This window comes from Anser brachyrhynchus (genome assembly GCF_964034855.1).
Source record: "Anser brachyrhynchus genome assembly, chromosome: 1".
NCBI lineage: Eukaryota > Metazoa > Chordata > Aves > Anseriformes > Anatidae > Anser > Anser brachyrhynchus.
The window spans coordinates 14,687,162-14,707,159 of NC_137694.1; the positions used below are offsets into that span (position 1 = coordinate 14,687,162).

The 19,998-nt window shown below is 40.5% G+C and overlaps 1 long non-coding RNA gene across 1 annotated transcript; it reads left to right on the forward strand.

The window, feature by feature from the left end:
• Positions 1-85: 85 nt before the first annotated feature.
• On the forward strand, positions 86-18,616 carry LOC308188498. Its single transcript, XR_013945532.1, has 3 exons — positions 86-245; positions 12,160-12,284; positions 16,596-18,616. It is a non-coding gene; the product is annotated as an uncharacterized lncRNA (long non-coding RNA).
• The last annotated feature ends 1,382 nt before the right edge of the window (positions 18,617-19,998 follow it).

Below are 19,998 nucleotides of genomic sequence, written 5' to 3' on the forward strand. Positions count from 1 at the left end.
CTCCCCCCTCCCCTCCACGCACAGACCCCGGGGCGTCGGGGCCGGCGTCCTCCTGCTGCGCCGCCGCGGCTCGCCGCTCGCCACAGCCATTTTGTTGTCCGAGCGGCGTGCGGAGGAGGAGGGGGTCCGCGGCGAGCCCCGGCGGAACGGCGGGGGGCTTCACCTCACGGCGAGCCGCCTGCGGACGGACGGGGTCTGCGCTCAGCGCTGGGGCTGCGGCACTTCGGTGTCGCCGCTTCGTTGAGGTAAGGGCAGCAAACACCGTGAGAACTCTTTAACTCGGTGTATCTCGCTCAGGTAAGGAGTTGCGGCATAAACCTATTGCCCATAAAGCCGCACACGCACACTGGTGAAGCACCTGGCTGCATGCAGGCAGCCCCACGACTCCACACACGGCGTCCTTTATTCAGCTGCTCGGTGCCGAAGAGCCAAGCCTCCAGCTCAGCAGACGCCTCTCAGGATGGTGGTGTGGCCCTCCGGGGGTCCCTTCCCCGTCCTGCCTCTCCTCCCAGCCACTCCTTCAAGGCCCTTTGTCACCGCACGCTTTTTGCTGCCCCAACCCCCTGTGGGACACTGCACGCAATTAATTTAGGCTAAAAAATAAAATAACACCTAGGGCCAGCCTAAGGGTTGGAGCAGAGCCCAAAGGTGAACAACAAGAGTATCTCAAGTCAGCAAAGCAAGCTGGAGATGGGCCCACAACACTGCAGCCTAAAATGGATTTAAGTGAATCTCTTACAATTTCGTGGAGAACGGGCTCTTTGCAGCACCAAAGTGGATAAATACTTGGGGTAAAGGACAAACACCCTTTGCCTCGTATACACTGTCAACAGATGCTGTATTAAATACAGACAGCATTCACACTCCACCTCTTCCAAAAAGTAGCTGGAATATACAAGCCCCATCTTTAATATCTGGAGGCAAGCCTAAAATCTTTCATACCATATGGCCTGGCCAGAGTGCCTCCAGTCATGTAACACTAGCTACAAGAAACTACAGGAACACAATTAAAACAATCAAAGCAGCAGAAAGCTCGCCAAAGTACGCCTCAAAAGAAAATCAGTCAATCGCGGCAGGCTTGTTAGCAACCAACGTGAAGCAGCCACAGGATGTGTAGCCTTAGATATACCACACGTGCAACTTCCAGAAGCAGGAAGAGCAGTCTTGCTATGATACAAAGCCCTGGCGAGACTTACCTTGAATATTAAGTACAATTCTAGTCAACAGTTTAAATTAATCTTCCTATAAAACAGGGCAGAAAGGGTTATCAGAGAGATCAGAGGAATTAGAAGTCTACAGTATGAGAAGAGCTTGACTTAGTCTAGCAAAATTTAGCTGGAAATTGATATGATTGATGTTTTTAATTATGAGAAGACATAATCATCAATGGGGAAGAAAAAAATAAAGAACAAATAGACATAAATTGCTTATGCTGAGGTTGAAAATTAGAAGGTTTCCGGTAATGAATGAACTATATAATAGCTGCGTGCAAAAACGGGAGACTGGACTTGACAACTCAGAATAAAAATAATGCTATGTTTCAATTTTCATTAAACCATCATTACAATACTAAAATATTTCCTGATTTTTTTTTCTTAATACTTTCAAAGCCCCCGCTATTTCTGTTCCTGGCAATGAAAACAAGCACGTATTTCAAAATGAAATACCTCACACTCCTGATTTCAATAGCGTATTACAACAAACAAAAAACCTTAAACCATGCTCAGTACAAATAAAACTTTAGTCAGGAATAGCGAGATGGAATTCCTTAAGAGGAATAGTAAATGTCATGAAGTTAATGGTCAACCATGTTTGGCATTTGTGCTCAAACTGCCTGCAAGATAGTTGAGCAAAAAGCCTTGACAACAGCCAAATAGTCTCGTAATTAAAGAAGTTGCACTGCACAGCCTTATGCCATAATGCTTCTGTGATTACTGAAGATAATGTATCTGGAGAGAAGATTCAAGAGGAAGACGCGAGCACCCAGGAAATCCCCATCAGTGAAAACCAACATAAGATTTCAGGGAAGTACATATGGCCAAACATCTAACTAATATTAAACACTGCCACAGGATACACAAGCAATAAAGCAATTCCTAACCACACAACTGAGAAAAAGGGGAGGGGGGAGGGGGAAACTATTTAATACAAGCTGCCACAAAACAAGCAAAAAAGTGAAGAAACTTTCCAACTTTAACACATGGCACTAATCTACATGCTGCTTACCATGACACACTGCAGATCTACAGTCTAGGCTCTAACAGAAACAGACCATATGAAAGAAAATTAGCATAAAATCAAAGATGCAAGATGTACCAATTCCTTCCTAAAAAGAAACAATCCAGTGACTTACAGTTTGAGAGAAACGTTTCCAAAGCCCTCCCAAAGGAATTCTTCCTCCTCCCTACCATATGTATTCAAGAGCAACATTATCATTAAACAAATGGTTCCACAACCATCAGAACGGATGTGCTCAACTTTCCAGTGATCACCAGCTTTTCTTTGAAAAGTGCAAGCTCTGCTTTGATTATGTCCTCGCTACCTTTGTGATCTGCACCAAGGAATGAACCTCATCCCATCGGCTTGTAGGGTGCAAGACCCGAAGCCGCAGAAAAGCAGCCTCTCTTCTGCAGCGGGGTTCCTCCTCAATGCCGTTTCACTCCAGATTGGAGCCAAACCAGTGCGTGTAGCATGGACGGCTGTATGTTTTGCTCCAGAGCCCTACAGTGAGGCAAGAAGGTGGGCAGCCTGGCTGTTTAGAAGCTTCTGCTATGGTGAATTTGAACTCAGGCTGCAGCTTTACAGCAAAAGGGGCATTCAGATGGTTTCTTCTTCCCGGCATCTGCTTTCACAACATTTTTAGAAGAACAATGTTATTTAAGACTTTTACTCCTCTTTCAAATTTGCTGGTATCAGTCAAAGGGATCCAAAAGTTATAGATGGAGAGGAAAAAAGGGAGGGAAAGGCACAAACATAATAATCACGGAAGACTTACTTCCACAGGAAATGAGTAAAGAAAATGCACATGAAAGTGCAGACGAAACATCCTTTATGTTTCTTTTCCACCTGCACACACAAAAGTTTAATTCTTTTATGACCTTGAACAAGTCACTCTGCCACAGCAAAATAGTTCAGTCAGTCAGGAAAGGTGCTTCTTTCCTTCCCCAGTCCCTCTGGATTTTTTTTGTTTGTTTCAAATGCAAAGTAGGGGCTTCCTCTTACTATGTGTTTTTCAGAATTCAATATAACGCAACCTTGATCTTGGTAGTAGCTTCTAAATAATACACTGATCTAATCATTACATGGAATTAAAAAAGAAAACTATAAGCAAATTAAGGCGTTTAAGTAATAAGCAGCAAAATACGGATGAAACCTAACTCTAATCTTTTTAATCCATATATCACTGGTCTTTAATAAGACAATCTCCAAATGTAAGCTTTCCAGTAAGCAAGCAAGAGATAAAAATCATATGTTCCTATATACACTTACTAGAATTAAAGACTTGTGCTTCGCAAAATCACAGGGAAAGTTACAGCATTTAGAAGAAATACAAAGTTGTGTCCTGGTCTTTGGTTTGTGTGGAGATCAATTCAACATTTCTATAATTTTCAGGGTCTAAATGCTGAGAGATAACAAAACGAAACAGCAGTTCTCACATGTGGCTGTCAGGAACATCACATGTAATCACCGTGTACAAATAAATAATGACATGATTGCGTTTCAACTCCACTGTCATATACTGAGAAAATACCGTGAGGTCGCTGAAGCTGCATGTGCAGTCACAACAACAACAACAACAATTTGTGAACCTCTGCTTTAAATCATGTATACCTGACAATAAGTGTACCAGATGGCTTTAAACTAGCTACAAAAGTATTACAAAAAACAGCTGGATAAGGTTTCAGTATCATAACAAGATTATAAACATATGATGTTCTTGTGACAAAATCATTATGATTTAAGCAGCTTGGCAAGATTCATTAGTACTTTTCAGAATCCTATTTTACAATGGATTTTCCACAATCGTGGTTTTATCTTATATAGCAGAAATTATTACATAGCAGACAGTTTTATGAACCCAGGTATCCACTTTGGTGGGAATGAAACAGTAAATGAATCACAGGACTTTCTTAAAGACAGTCAGCGATGCAGTTTGCTTAAGAAAAGCCCCAGCAAACTAGCTGGCTGTTTTAACCTGTAAGTTATCTGTCTGTAGTTAGTCTCTCTTTCCACCGTGGATAAATGAAATTTCTCCTTATTGCGAAATCTGCATCTTAGGGGAAATGATACCAGAGAAGCTGGGACTGAGAAAGTGCGAAACCCACAAATAGTCCTGCCTTTCTGTGGTGAAACTGATTTTGAAACTTTTTCTTTTCTACAGTGTAGCATCCTAGTCTGCTGTGTGATAATTACAGTAGCTAAATTAGTTAAGCAAAATGGACACCTAAAAAATCCTACATTGAGGTTTCTGCAAGCGGATGCATACAGGATTGCCATTAAAACAGCTCAGCACCTAGCAAGCCAAATGTAAAAACCACTTTGACCCACTCCCTACAGCCACGTTCCTGGCAGAAGTTCAGTCCCTGTGCTGTTTCTGATCGCTTCATGATCTCAGAAGGTGTCTCAAACACTATGCGAATGCCATCATAAAAGCCTTTGGCTAGAAAACTGGATTAAATAGACACTTATAGCAGAGAAATCTATTTTAATGTCCCCTGAAATAGCACAAGAAAAAAAAGTCTAAATTAAGCTTTTGGTTCCATCTTAGCCAAAGAAGCCAGCACTTAAAAAAAGAAACAGTCAGAGAAATGGAGAACTGAAAAAGAAATTCTAAGTGGCAGTATAATTTTTTGTACATGCCACCGCTCTTGTATCTCAGCAAAACATGTTTCTCAAACAAGCGTTTCAAATTGCTTCACCCCAAACAAAAAACAGTGCTTGAAACACTACAGCAGCACTAATCAGATGAAACAGAAAATCTAAAGAAAGGTATGTTGCACAGAACTATGCACAGAAAATGCACAGTACATTATCTTATTACAGTGAACTCTGGAAAATTTGAAGAAAAATACTACCAAAAAATGGCCATGAGCTAGAGGTGGAAATCAACACTTAACTACGCATTTCAAACCCAAGAGAGTTACGCAAGCAGTGTGAAAAAATAAATTGCACATCCTTCTGTTCCAGCGTCTAAAAGCCTGTTCTAAACAATTTTGTTCACATATTGGTTGTAGTCTTAAGTGCATTAACACAGCACTGTACAGCAGCTAATTTATCCTGCTCTTCAAGAGAATAATTTATCTTACCTACTGTATTACCAGAGCTGGCGTGCCTCTGCTATCAAAGCTAGTAACACTAATTATCATTGTATTTCTAGAGAGGAGTTTTTTGTACAGTGCAGACATGCATCTTCACTGGACACAGGAACTTGCCAATTGCTTGTAGGAAGCAAAGCGAAGTGTTTCATTTTTTTCTGTAAGGGTTTCAGGTTTCAGCCAGGAGCCTCTGAGAGTTCATTCAGACCCATCTTCCTTACCAATACTTAAACTCACTCAAGAACGTTCCCCATGTCCTGGCCTCCACCAGACACCTGAACATCTGGTCTCAATGATACGGTACAACCCATATCAAACAGCGATCTCTAAGTCACTTCTTAAAATACACTACCCAGGGTCCCTTATCTAACACTCCATAGACAAAATTATGACAAGAAACTTTGGGTTAGCCCAGATCCGGGGAGTGCACTGGTAGCAGAAGATTGAGAGCTAGATACTTAACAATGTGACTATTTGGGAAGATGGGAGACATGAATGACAGGTCAAAGAGTACTTCACAGGCTAAAATTCAATTTCCCTGTATTGACAGGCACCCAGAATAGACCACAGTTGAATTGTTTCAAAATAAGTACATAAGCAAAATAAGCAGTGCATGTTTCATAGTGCTTCTTAAAATTATTAAGCATATCTAGTATTGGTGCAGCAAAAATCGCTTGTATTTTACCTATTAAATATTTATCTGGTTTGTTTTATTTGGAACAGTTTCTTGGTAAGTAACGGCAATACAAATATTTTTGATGGCCATATCCAAAGTAGGCTCTTAACCATCCAGTCAGGACAGAAAACGTGAAACTTGTAGGAGTTCCTTGCATTTTTGAAAGACATGACAAAGTTGTTTAGATTTTGCACGATACTTGGGGATGGAGAAAGTTACCTCGCCTCAGTATTAAGTCTGCATTCAGACAGCTCGGTCCTTTCCTAGACTTGGCTCCCTCAAAATGCTCGTGTGAATAACAAAACCCACAAAATGCAGGTCCCCGAAGATTTTCACACATTTCCCATGATGTAGGTATAGAAATAAACTGACATTAAAAATTAAGCTCGCCCTGTTGAATAATGCATATTATCCCTTTCCATTCACCCCACACACTCGTGCGTGCTACCTGAGCACTGCGTAGGCAGCACACAACACCACAGCAACTTCCTGCATCTCTCTCAATGGGTCATAATCAATTTTCTTTTGTTCCTTCTCAGCATAGATGCCGTATTGCTTCTGTTTGTATCCCTCTTTCTCTCAGACTTACATTTTCTGAATTCTGTTCCTTTTTCTCTGTAACATTTAGCCAAAGCACTGCAGGGTGGGTTTTCATCTCCCACCAGGTCACTCTTGTGAAGTGCTGTCCTGGGGTCTGTTTCTTGCGCCCAGCCTCTCACTGACCATCCTCCCACTTGGGCCCAGCTGCCTCGCCACACACCACCACGTCTTTTAATACTCCCTGCCCTGCTTTTTATCCCCTGCCTTGCAGTTCGGAGCCTGCCTTCCTCCTGCCTCCCTCACCAGAAGACAGGTCTCTCCCATATGTCTCTCCCAGCCCTGATGACTCTCTCCGCCTCCTGCCAGCGAGCTGCCTCTCTCTTCAGAAAACTGTTTGGAGTTTCTTCTATCGAAATGCTTCCTCACCTGTGGAGAAACCACCTTGCCTTCTCCTTTCCTTTCAGCAGCCAGCTCTCCTCTGTCTCTCCTTGGGAAGCCCTCCATGGCCTTGTGCTCGCCCTGGCTGGAGGCCTCTGTCCCCTGGTGCAGGGGCCTTCTCCCTCATCTACTATTTTCCACAAATTCTGGGGTGTTCCACCCTCCCAGCAGCTTGCTGATGTTCACTGCAAATGGGGACTCATCCTCAGCCCTCCCAGGTAGACTGGAGCCCCAGCCACCCGAGGGCAGTGGCCAGCAGGGTGGGGAGGCCAACAGGGCCAGGCAGGGTGCTTAAGATAAAGGCACCCGAATTGCAGCCTGTGCAGGCTGTCCCTTGGCCTTCAGAAGCCGTTTGAGTTTACTTCAGCCCAGCTCTGAATGTTTGAGGCCAGCCAGATGAGAGGTTTCAGTGGGGGCCGAGCGGTGATGCCTTTGGTAGTGGTCACGTTTGGGCCCTAAATCAGTTGATAGCAGAGGAGGCCAAACCTGCTTACATTGGCTCCCCGGGCCCTTGCTCAAAGGGAGCCAGCTCAAATCAAACCTTGCTTGAGGTTCTGAAATGTTTTGGCAGTTGTTATGGTATGTCCTATTTCCAGCTTGTACAGGAAGCAGACGTTGAAATCACAGAAGAACGCAAGCCTGTTCTTCTTGTATTTCTGGCTGAGGCTGGAAGTGGAGTGCCAGAAATCAATTGTGTCTGATCTATTGTACAGAGAAGTCTCCTGTAGCTCCTTGCATTGACATGCTAACTGTTCAAGGAGCTTTGTCCTTACGAGATTCCAACCACAAACTAGGAGAGCCAAAGATAGCATCTTCACGTACAGCATCTGGAAATTCGTTACAGTCCAAATGGATCCCAAAGGCCAGAGTGGGAATTTGGGTACAGTGAGTGACATGCCTGGCAACTAGTGCAACTAAAGTAAAAAATGTATTTGATATTTAAGCAGCAGCTTACATGCAATGTGTTTTTTTTTTCCACAGTTTTTTTGAAAGCATCATTCTTCAAATTGTCTCACAGGCCAGCCTGCACTTGTGTCAAGTTCTTCAGCAGACATTTTACACAGACACTAAGGTTGCAGAGACCAGATATGCATGGACCTCAGTTACGGTCTCACAGATCTAATGAATGTTGTAATTAAATCCTCATAATGATAAAAATAGGTCATCCGTTGATGGTCTGTTTATTGGAAAACCATGGTCTGATGAGTAGCCACTATTTCCTTCAAGCAGACAAAGTGTAAGCAAACAGATCTAATGATACATGGAGTTAAATACAACATAGCTAGTCAAGAATACAAAAGTAAATACATTAATAAAAATATTCAGCGCTGCCTCTGAAGGCTGCACAGTTCTGAAATGCATAGGAGCTAAGATTGTCAGCCAAATTTCCAGGCTCAGATTAAGAAAATCTTTGTAGATCTATAGCTATCAAATATTTAACTAGCTAATAACCTCCAGTGGTACAGCTCTGGGCATTGAGTTATGTCTTGTTTTCTAGGTACTGAGCATGAGACATCTCATATATGCAAAAGTTACAAGACTAATGAAAAGTGAGCAATATCGGTTTAGGAAAAAAGTTAACTAAACATCAATATAAAACTAGTATTTGGGTATTTTGTAGCTTAAATACCCATTTATTTGATGTGAGTTTATAGGTAGAACTGGCTTTTGTTTTCTGAATCTTTTCATTGGCAGATTAAAAAAAATGCTTTTCTTTTAAGGGACAGTGGGCATCTGTAACTTCCCTCTGTGCTTAATTCTGCTGAATTATTATTATATAAGATCAATTAAAAATATTCAAATTCAAAGCAGTTCTTAAACACAAACTCCTCTTCTTCCTTATGGGGAATTGAAGTCTTATTCTGTATATACTAAATTTGAGCTCTTACATTTTTACTTACATTCATATTTACATTCAAGGACCGTGTAATAAGCTGATAATAGAATGCCAGTTTTTCCTGCTGTATTAGGAACATTATTTTTCTCTTGGCATTACAGCAACTAATGCCTTCAAAATACTATTGCAATTGTGGCCTGTGATATAGGGAAGGCTACCAAAATTAGAAGGCTTGATGTATACTGGGATGAAAACTCGTGCAGAATATTATCTGTTTAAGCATAAATGGACTGTCAGTCCTTTGTGGCAAGAGGTGTCTACTCTTCTGGTTACGAGAACAATGGAGCCTTTCTTTCCATGCCCTCACACATCATCAAAATTAGCACAATTGATACAACTCTGTCAAATCTGTTAGTAGCATAAGCAGTGGAATTTTATTGAATTCTGTGTTCCTGTCACAGTATAGCTGGGCACTTTTAAATATTTCTCAAGCTGTTCTTAACCAGTGAAGCAAAACGTGTGTCATGCTGTTATAAACAAATACAAATAGGATGTTAGAGGTTGTATGTAAACAGAGAGAACTATGGTGGTGAACAGACCTAACAACAGTCGCTTGATTAACACAACATTTAATAGGAATACAATATGAATTCCTAGAAATGGATAAATAAGTTCGGAGAGTTTAGAAGTGGTCTTTTTGGAGAACTTAATGGATGCACTGTGCCATGACCATGTGCCCCCTGGATTTGCAGAGGGAAAACTTGAAGGGCATCTCTAGGTTGTGAAGGGGCTCATATGTGGGTGAATTCCTCCATTTATTCAGGGTTTCATATTTTTGCCTATGGAAATTTATACATCAGTTGGCAAACCCCCCTCAGTCTGTCCTTGTCAATCTGAATCGTAACGTAGCCAACTGTTCTGTGCAGTTCTTACACTGCATTTGTGGTGTAAGAGTCTAAGAGCATGCTGTGTTGGCCACGGGATTATTGGTCCTAGATTTTGTAAAATTTCCCATGCACACTTTTAAAACAACAGCAGAAGATTATGAGAGTTGGCAGATACCATAGACATAATTGTTTTCAGCAGTTAGAACAGATGTTTTAAAAACATTTCCTTATTCAAACCTTCAATTAGTTCAGGGCTGGTGAAATGCAGTCCCTCCTATTGTCTCCAGCCCTCGGTGTATTCATTAAAACTGGACCACTTCTTGCAAGGTGGTTGAAGTCACCAGCATTTTATTTCAAAAGGGCACATGGGTAAGAAGTTCCATCAGTATCAAACCCTCATGAATTCACTGTCGTTTTACTTTCCTTTTCTCTTGTCCTTCTTTCAAACTCAAGCTGACCTGGGATTAAACAATAAGAAACATTGTCCTCATAACTTACTTCTCTTTCACTAATAGGCTGACCTCAGCAAACGCAAGAAATGGTTGGAGTAGCAAAAGGTGAACAATAGTACACGTGATCTTGACTGATTCATTTATACCCATATCCTGCCTGCAGCACAATTGGCCACACGTCAACGAGAGAGAAGTTTTCCTTTCTTTTCTATCCATTCACTTCCCTGCTCTGTTTACCTAAGCAGCAGGAGTCGTGTTAGCAGTTGGTAGTGAGATAAGATACAGAATCTAATACATCTTCTTGTCCCTCAGGAAAGACCATTGGTACTTTTTGAATAAATGTCTTATTCTCTCCAGGATACTTTGAATGTAAATTTGGAGAGAAGAATTTCTCCAAATAATTACAATTTAAATGCTGAATCTCAAATACGTGTATATATATATATATATTTCTTTTTTTTCTGATGTACATTGAATACATGCTTTAAGAAATTTCCTTTTTCGTGGTTGCTATGGCAAAAAGCAGGCCCCAGTCCTTTTACTTCAAACCCATGAACTGCAATTAACTGTTTAATGTTGTAACATACAACAGCTCTAGTAACACCTTAACAGCTTTGAGCATGATACTCCATCATCTCAGCAGATGGTGATTTTTGGCATTCTGTGTTTTCAGTTTATTCTTCTCCTTTATAATCCTTGCCATTATATCTTTTGGAAAATGCTCCTGGACTAACTTAATTGCGATTTGATTATACTGAGTGATTTCTTGGATCTTTTCTATTTCCATTAAAGATGACCGATAAATGAAAAAAAATATGTTTGTACATGTATCCTTGGCAGCAATTATAAAAGCAGATTTTAAAGTACTTGAAGAATCTGTTTCTTCTTATCTGTAACCTTAAAAAACAGAGTCTTGAAATACCCCGTGTATTCTATCAGAGCACTACACATCAACAGACAAGGAGACGTAATTGATTCTTTTGTGAAGAAAGAGCCACCCTGAATGTTTGTCAAGAGTCTGAATTGAATGAGAGTTACCAAATTGAACTTGTTTTACTGAAGGGAATTGCCCTTTACTATTATTTCTATAGAGCTGAAGACTCAATTCCCCATGAATTTTGTTCATTGTTTTAAAGATTTATGGCTCAAATAAATCTGTTTCATGTGGAGATTTAACCATATTTAGAAAAAAATTGACTTTGTCCAGACATTATTAGGAGCAAGACTGTCTGGTGAAATTGCTTTTCAATGGCTCTCCCTCTTTCTCCTATATAGTATATTTATATTCCATTTCTAATATATTTTTTTCTGAAGTTAGAAATGTATTCTTTGGATAAAACCAGAAGTGTTCTTTATTTTGCTCCTTGAAGGGATTTTATGTATTAAGCAGGCAAGACACTTCAGATGTAGATGTTGTCTTAAATGATGTAATACAGGACCAAATAAAGTTGTTTTTTTTTTTTTGTATCTTCATCATCATCATCATCTCTTCTTCTTATTTAGAAAAAGAAAACAATGGAGAAAAAGGAAAGGAACAGTTTTCCCAGAATCACGAGAAGATAATTTTGTAGTTTCAGGTTTTAAAATATGAATGTCTCATTCACAGCTATTTCCTGGCTGACTCCAGGTTTCTATGATTATTATTTATTCAGTGCTGATAGTGTGTTTGACATTGTGCAAATATAGAAAGAGATATTCCTGTGGACTATCTGCCAGGATTTCCTAGTTGTTAGTGGCAGTGTTAGCCTCTTTAAGCAAAAGCTTGAGGCTGTCTTTAAAACGGAGATGCTTGTCCGTCCTGCCAATGTGCGGCTTCATACATAAGACTGTGGGAAACACTGCTCAAATGCACCCAGCAAGGCTTTGGAAGGATGGCCCCAGCGGAATTTAATTTAATTAGGACAGCAGCAGCATGTGGTAGCTCTAACTGATCAAACTTTTAAGAAGAGACAGTCTTGATAGTCTCAAAAGCTGGACTTTTTTTTTTTCTTTTTTTTTTTTTCTTTATGGAAAGGTAACTGGGAAGAATCAGTCCTCCTGATTTGACACCTAAAGAATCAAAGAAAGACTGTTTGCCTGAATGCATCATGCTTCATTTTTAAACCTGCGTCTTCTGTGAAGTCACACAGGAACTTTTTGGTAAGTTATCTAAAGGACTTGCCGACAGCACGTGTGGTTAGTTTACCTGGACAGTGATGTTGGTGTCCCTCAGGTTGTTGCTGATGTTGGCAGACTGTCAGTTGCCAGACCGACATCAGTATCTTCCTAATGGTAGCAGTGGAAGACTTCTGTCAAGGATGAGTATCTCAGGTTTGTGGCATTTGACAAAAATAAAAACACTTCATTGTCTCTTTATTAGAAGAGTTACCATCTTTGGAGTTCCTCTCCAAGGAACTATGGAGCTGTAACAAAATAATTTTCACAGACTGGATAATTAGTGACTCTTGCTTGACTTTATACAGACAGGTTTGCTGTTTCACAAATGAAGCACATTTTCCTATAGATCTCTTAAACAAAACAAACAACAACAAAACCAAATCATGCAAAAAACAACTTGCAGTGAAGGAAAAGGTGGAATGTAAATACTTATCCTTGTTTGCTCCCTCCCTAGAATGAGCATTTCACCATCTGATCCTTTCAGATATCCCAGCAGAATGAAAGGATGATGCCAATATGCTTATCTCTTTGTCTGAGGTGGTGACACCACCCATCGAAACTAACACTCAAAAGCCTTCAGTAGAGCAACACGTCATATACAGAAGTCAGGATCAAAAAGCCCTACTTCCAGAAATGAATGTATCTGCCATATATTGTACAGAGGCAGCCAAAACAAAAAGACTCATTTAAAAAATGCACAGACTTCTGAGGGATTGGAAAACTGAAGTCGAATGTATTGAGCTCAATTCATAATTATGAAGGAACTTAGAGGGATATATCAAATTTAATGAATAAATTGCAATTCCTGAATTAGTAATAGTTACTAGACCCTGATTTTTGTTTGGAAGGGAAAAGAAAGTGCTCAGATTTCTTTGCCCCTCCACACAACCCAAAAAAGATTTCTCTTTGCCTAAAAGCAATTTTTTACATGGAGTGAAAAACCTGATTTACACTCAGAGGAAAAATTTAATTAATTCTCATTTTACAAATCCTCCACAATATTTATTCAAAAGATTGGCAAATTTCAGGAAGTTCACCCATCCCTGAAAGAGAAGTTTTGTAAACAAATCTGGCAACAAATTTGTTTTAACAGCAGCAACCCTGCTAATCTGTCAAGATGTAGTTTGTTTCTGACACTTGATTAAATTCTTTTTTTGCGTAAGAATTGAAAGTAATTTGCTAAAAACAAGCCATTTAGCTGGGACATGGTGGCTGCCCCTCTTATACTTCTCAAAGCATTTAATTCATTTCAACAGAAAACAAGTAAAAATACAATGTTTAGCACAATTCTTTTTCCTTTTTTTTTTTTTTTTTTAACAGAAGCAAGGCTAAGTTTCTGTATTCACAAATCAGCAACAATGTTAGAGGTTTCAAGGTCTGGTAAAACCCATTTATAGTGTTATCCCACAAATTAGACCAGCATTAATCCACATCCTCTGGACACAAATGAAGGAAGAGTTTTAGGCTGTGATTCCACAGGCGCTTTCTTGCCCAGGCACCCTATGTCCTGCCATTCATTCTTGGCCATGTTGTCCTCAGTTCTTTTCCAGAATTAATTAATAAATCCAGCTCCCTGGATCTCAGTAGAGCTGAATGGATTTAAAAAAAAAAAGTCTACCATTAGTGTCAACTGAAACAAAGGATATATAAATGTTGTTAAACATATATTTGCATTACTTTTCTTTACATTAAGACTGTTGAGCCAACTGGACTGCCTGGTATAGAACATTTCTGGGTATCAACTTCTTGATTCTAATAGAGATTTGGCAATTCACCTCGCTGCTACCCCTTAGGATGGGAAAATATGTTGTGATTTTATTTTCTGTCATAGCTTTCATAAAGCTGTGCATATCCCAGGGCAAAGGCTCAGCTGGTGTAAATGTCAATAGAGCCACAACAGCAGCAAGGAAGATATCCAAGGAAGATATCCAATATTCCTGCCACTTCCCCAGCTCCTTCAAACCTAAAAGGCTGATCCAGATCCCAATGAAGTCAGTGAGAGCTTTCTCACTGTGCTGTAGCCAGCTCTAGGCATATACACAGCCACTTAAGTACAGCAATTAAGATATTGGGCTAATGTTAGTAGTCCTTCCCTGCCTACTTACAATACCCAAGTTGTTTGAGCTAGCCTTCATCTCACACAAAAGCCCAAGGAAATCAGATGGTTTTGTGTTGCATCTGAAAGGTCACTCTGTGTCCCCATGGACCAAGAGGTATAGGGGAATTCCAGAATCTGCAGCCAGCTTCTTGGTATTTATTTCTGGAAGCTGTTAGCTTAGATATTTTAGTTAATCTTGGTCATGGAGAAGTGAGATGATAAGAGTGAGGGTTTTTAGAACATAACATTTATAGGTGCTTTAAAATATATTTATAAATCTGCCATTCTTGCTTTTTAAGTTCTTTTTAGATGGAATTTTAACTCAATAGTTTTTATGGACACTCAGGGCAGGGCAGATATTCTACTTCTTTTCTAATACCACATGTAAGGACTTTACTGAATGGCCTTCCCTCTAAAGCAAAGAAGATACTCCTAAAAATCCTGGCAGGGTTTGACATCAGTAACTCTATAGGGTAGTATTATTGTGAGGCATTTTAGTACCTAAATAATTTTTTATTTGGGGCAATCTGTGATACGCACTTTTTTTTGCAGCATATAAAACATCAGCATGTAAGAGGAAAAAATCCCCCATAAGGATTTTTACTTGATAGTGTGAAATAATGAATTTATGAAATATAAGCAAATGAAGTTAGCTTCTTGCTTAATTGGGATTTGTGCTACGTAAAAGAAAATGGAGCCATGGCTGTCTCAAATATCTAGCTCTTCTCAGGCTGAAAAGTATTATTCTTTTACACTATTGACTCTGATTACCTCTGTGATTTAATCCTTTTCTTTACATGCTTAGTGGGTAGACATAGTGGGAAAGTCACAGCTACAAGCAATAACATACCAATTAACTCAAAGGTACTGATGGGACATTTAAGTAATTTTAAGTCGACATACATAAACATTACATCGCTGGCTTGAAAATCTGGACATTGTTTGCAGCTGAAAGATTAGATTGTTTAATTGATTTTGATTTTCAAATTGCTTTTGAAAATCAACCACTGGTTTGAATCTGCTCCAGATGGGCAATGACTGGAAATTGTTATAATCTGGCATGTATTTGGTAGCATAGATAAATGAGTTGTTGGCCTCATTAAAAGTACCTCAGACGTATGCGCTGATTAAAAAACTCTCATCACTGTCTCAGCAGGGGCTTGGCTGAGGGGAGCTGCACTGCCCTTTCACCCCTCAGGGCTCTTTCTGGCATGACAATGGGAGGAAGTTTCTATTGCTATATGCCCACAGTGGTGTTTGTAAAATATATGATAGTCCAGTGTGTCTGCCTATCAGGGAATGCAATATGGGATAGGCCAGTGCTTGTTTTCACTGTAGTCAATGGGAAAATAGAGCACAACCCGTCCTAAAGGAGAGGGCTAGAGATGTTCACATTGGTTTTGCCCTGGTAGTGCCTCTGTTTCTGGAAGAAGTCTAGGGTGACTATATAGCATTACATATATAGCTTGTATATATATGTGCTATATATATGTGCTATATATATGTATATATATGTGCTATATACTTGTATATAGCACATATACAAGTCTATGTTTTAGTTATATCAAAGTGGGTGAGGTAAAACCCATCCTAAATGACATCTCATCGTTCTGACTGCTAGTTTGTAAAACATTGTGTGAGAACTTTTGCAGTTTTTCACAACCTCTGAACTGCAGATCATAGTCTCTCCTCCAAAGTGTTATGAGTCAGTTCCCACAACACACTCATTTGTTTAAAGGAGAGAATTTACCATTTTCAATAACAAGCTTGGCAAAGACACTGACCAAGATGATGTCCCTGGAATGTTTTTAATATGCTTTGTAACCATTGCCCACACAAACTAAATGGCTTTCTGTTTAGACAGCTGGATTTCTGTGTGGCACTAGATGGCAATATTCCCTCAGCTCCAGCAACGGTCAGGGTAGCAGTGCACAGCAAAGGGACATATTCTGACCTTGTTTCCTTGTTATCATCCATGTAGATCATAAGAGCTAGGTTTTACATGACTGAGGACAGTCTGAGCTGCAGACATATTTTTCTCCCTGTATACATTCACCCACCTACCTTTACAGCTTCACAGTTCTCTGTCAAAACATTTGTTGGACAAGTATGTTTACTGCATGCGGTCTTCTGTTTCATTAAGAAAGGTTTTGTGGTCTCAGGCTGTTCCATGATGTTTGTGCTCAAATCCACAGGCAAGAAGCGTCTACATCCAGAGCAGTGCACTACTTTCCTGCTGCCTTTTGCCTATTCATGTGATGGTAGACTGAGTCAAGTCATTACTCAGATATAGCGTTGCCTCATGTCACTCACAGGTGGCTCATTTTTTCACTCATATTTGCTGTCAGATAAAATAAGTGAATAAAATAATACACTCATAACTGTAAAAACGTGCTCCTGTATCTGTACCCAGATAAATTTGGACCTATCCCTGCGTGATATTTCTAAAGTTTTTTTTTCTTTTTTTTTCTTTCTTTTTTTCTGATCACTGAAACTACAGGTAGCAAGGAACAGAGCTAGTTAAGAATATTGCATCTATCTCCTTTGTGTCACTAAGATAGTGTTTGCCTTCAGGGCACTTTATTCAGACCCAGATCTATTGAAATGGCTTTTCACGTCCCCCCCACCACACAACCTTCTTCTTAGCTCATAAACCCACTTTCATGCTGTGACAGCTGTTCTGCTACATACTTTTTAGAGCCAAGGTCCCAAAACCATGTTCACTGCCTCCCTTGTCCTCTTTTGGCACATCTCCATGCCCTCAGATCTGGACACATCTTCACATGTCCCGCTTTCTTCTTTCTTCCACTCCTCAACTTTCCCAGCAGAGACTGAACTTTCTCCACCTTTTCCCTTCACCATCAAGTAAGTGAGAAACGCAGCTTAAAACTCTGCATAAGTTTCTGTCCTCGTGTCCTCATGTCACATAGCTGAGAAAATAATGGTGCTACTGTTTTGGTATTGCTGAGCAAGAGAATGGAGCAGAAACAAAAGTGTACACCAGATCCTCAGGTGGTATTATGCTGCTGCATGTCATCTGACCATGGCAATGACTGCAGTGACTTTCAGCCAGCTGATGTGCAGTAGTCTGATGGGGAGAGAAACTGGCAGGAGAACCAGAAGCACAGAGCCCTGAATAAGTCACGCTGCAGTTGCTTCAGGCGCCTCATAAAAGAGAATTGTCCTCTTCCAGATACTTCCAAAAGCCAGTCTGCAGCTTATGCTGCACTGTGAATCAAATGGGAAGAAAGTGGTAAGTCTTTGCTTACTCCCTTACCTGTCTTCTGGATGCTAGGTGCAGCTGCTAAGGAGGTCAGAAGACATTTTCCCCAGGGGAAGCCTATGCGAGAAGACGCATACAATACTTATCATTTCCTCGCTGACTTCGCCATGCAATTCTCCACGGAGGAGAATGTCCTCTTACAGCTGTAGGCTGTTGTTGGCCTACAGCCTGCCTAGGAGAAATGAATCAGTTATCTGTCCTTGGGGCCTTGAGACAGAGCCCATCAGAGCCCTGGAGCAATGAGACAGAAAAGGATGAGGATCAGGGAAAAGCAAAAATCAAGTGTAAAGCAAGCAGCTGAGGTAGACAATTGCTGTTGTTTTGTACTACATCTGATTTAAAGATTAAAGAAGCCCACTGGAAAATGTAGAGCTACTTCTGACCAGTGTCTCTGTGGAAACAGCCACTGAGAGTGGCAGGAAGTGAACAAAGATGGCTGATACCCTGTGGTACCTCAGGGCCCTGGCACAGGCCCATCCCCACCACGGCCATGGCAGCCCAAGCGAAACCGGGATGTCTCCAGGGCCACATGCCCTTCGCTCATCACACATCCCTCCACTGCTGCCCCGGAGAGCTGCAGAGCCCAGCTGAAGATCTCGAAGTTCCTGAAAAAATAAACAAACAAAGTTTGTTGTGAAGCAGTGAATTGTTCTCAGTCCTCCTGTTAAAGGGATGGAGGAACTTAAGTGTAAAAACCTGTCCAACTCCAAGTGAAACTCTACCATCTGAGCCCCAGCCCTGTGCCAAGTCATATTTCTATTCATTCCGTACTCTTTCTTAAAATAGGGATCATAAAAATATTTTATTTGTGCTAAGATGCAAAGTCACTTTTGCTAAATATCATCAAATCCCTTTTGCTGAATAAAATAGACAAAATACAGTGTGTTTTGTGATGCAAAGGCCTGTTTAAGTAATTCTCGGTGGTATATTGAAGTATATGACTAAGTGAAGTTCATCACGTTGTGTACATAGAAACCCCAGAGTTTCTGTACCCATATTTGCCCAGAGCATTCTTTCTTGTTGCATTTGCATTATTTGCTACTTCGAGTCCTTGTTCATGTATTTACTAATCAGCTTAGGTGGCCAGGCAATTACAGTAACAGACAAACTTGTAATGTGCAGTAAATACTGTATTATGAGGTACAAGGTATTGCCACATGGGCTCAGGCCCTGATCCAATATCCAGTGCTCAGGAGACTTCATTGGCCTCAACACATTTTTCACCGATTCTTTACTTGTGCCGGAATTTAAAGACAAATCACTCAATTAAAATTCAAGTGATGTACGTGGTTGGCATGGACAAAAGACAGCAATTCTTGCAGGTACTGAATGTTCTACACCATCACACATTTTTGATCTTGAAGCTCAAGACACAAAGTAGTTGCTGGTAACATTTACTTTTGCTCAGGTGAATGAATAATGCGTTTCACCAACTTTAATGTTACGTTGATGCAGAAAAAATAGTATTTTTAAGCAGTGCAAGAACTTTTTAAAGGGAAAAACGTTTGGCAATAATGCACTGTTTAAAGTCATTGTACCTTTCAATTGGCACCACTGAGCTTCAGTGGAAGAAGTTCAGCTCTTTGGGTTTTCCTGTGTGGCCCTGCAGAAGTCACTTGACCCCTCTGTAGGGAGAACTCTGTGTCTGGAGCTTTCCTAAACTTCTGTCCTTGTAATCGTCTGTCTGCCTCCATCCACATTTGTCATTACAGCAACACGAAGGAAGGCAGAGGCTGATCAGGCAAGACGGAGCGGAGGGAATGGGAAGGATCAGAACAATCTTAATGCCTTGGTGCCCCTGGTCCTCCTAAAGTGAGCGCTCAAATTCTCAGGTTATGAAATAAGTGGCAAAAGCCAGACTCCTGGGATTCATTTTTCTTTTGCAAATGCTCTCATCCATAGAGTGTATAACTGCTGGAGCAATGGGAGAACTTGTTTTCCCTCTTGACAATAGGTACTTTTTCAGGTTTTGGTGTGTACTTGCCCAGATTTTAGGCTGTCCTTTACTTAAATCTGGATCCCCAAAAAGCTCTTGACATGATGGAAGTACTTATTATTTGCAGACACCTCAAGTTAATTATGACTAGCAGGTTTATGTGTCAACAAGTAAATGCTAGAAAATAGATGGCCTGGATATCTGTCTGGGACTTTTTTTACATAATTGTGTGGGGTTAGTTACTAAACTTACTAATCTGGGATGGCTTTAGGTGAGATTAAGGTAGCCTGGATACTACTCATGGCTTTTAGTTTGCTCTTGTTACTCACAAATGGTACAGAGGAAGCTTTTAGCTGAGAAATCAAATGAAATGGTGCAT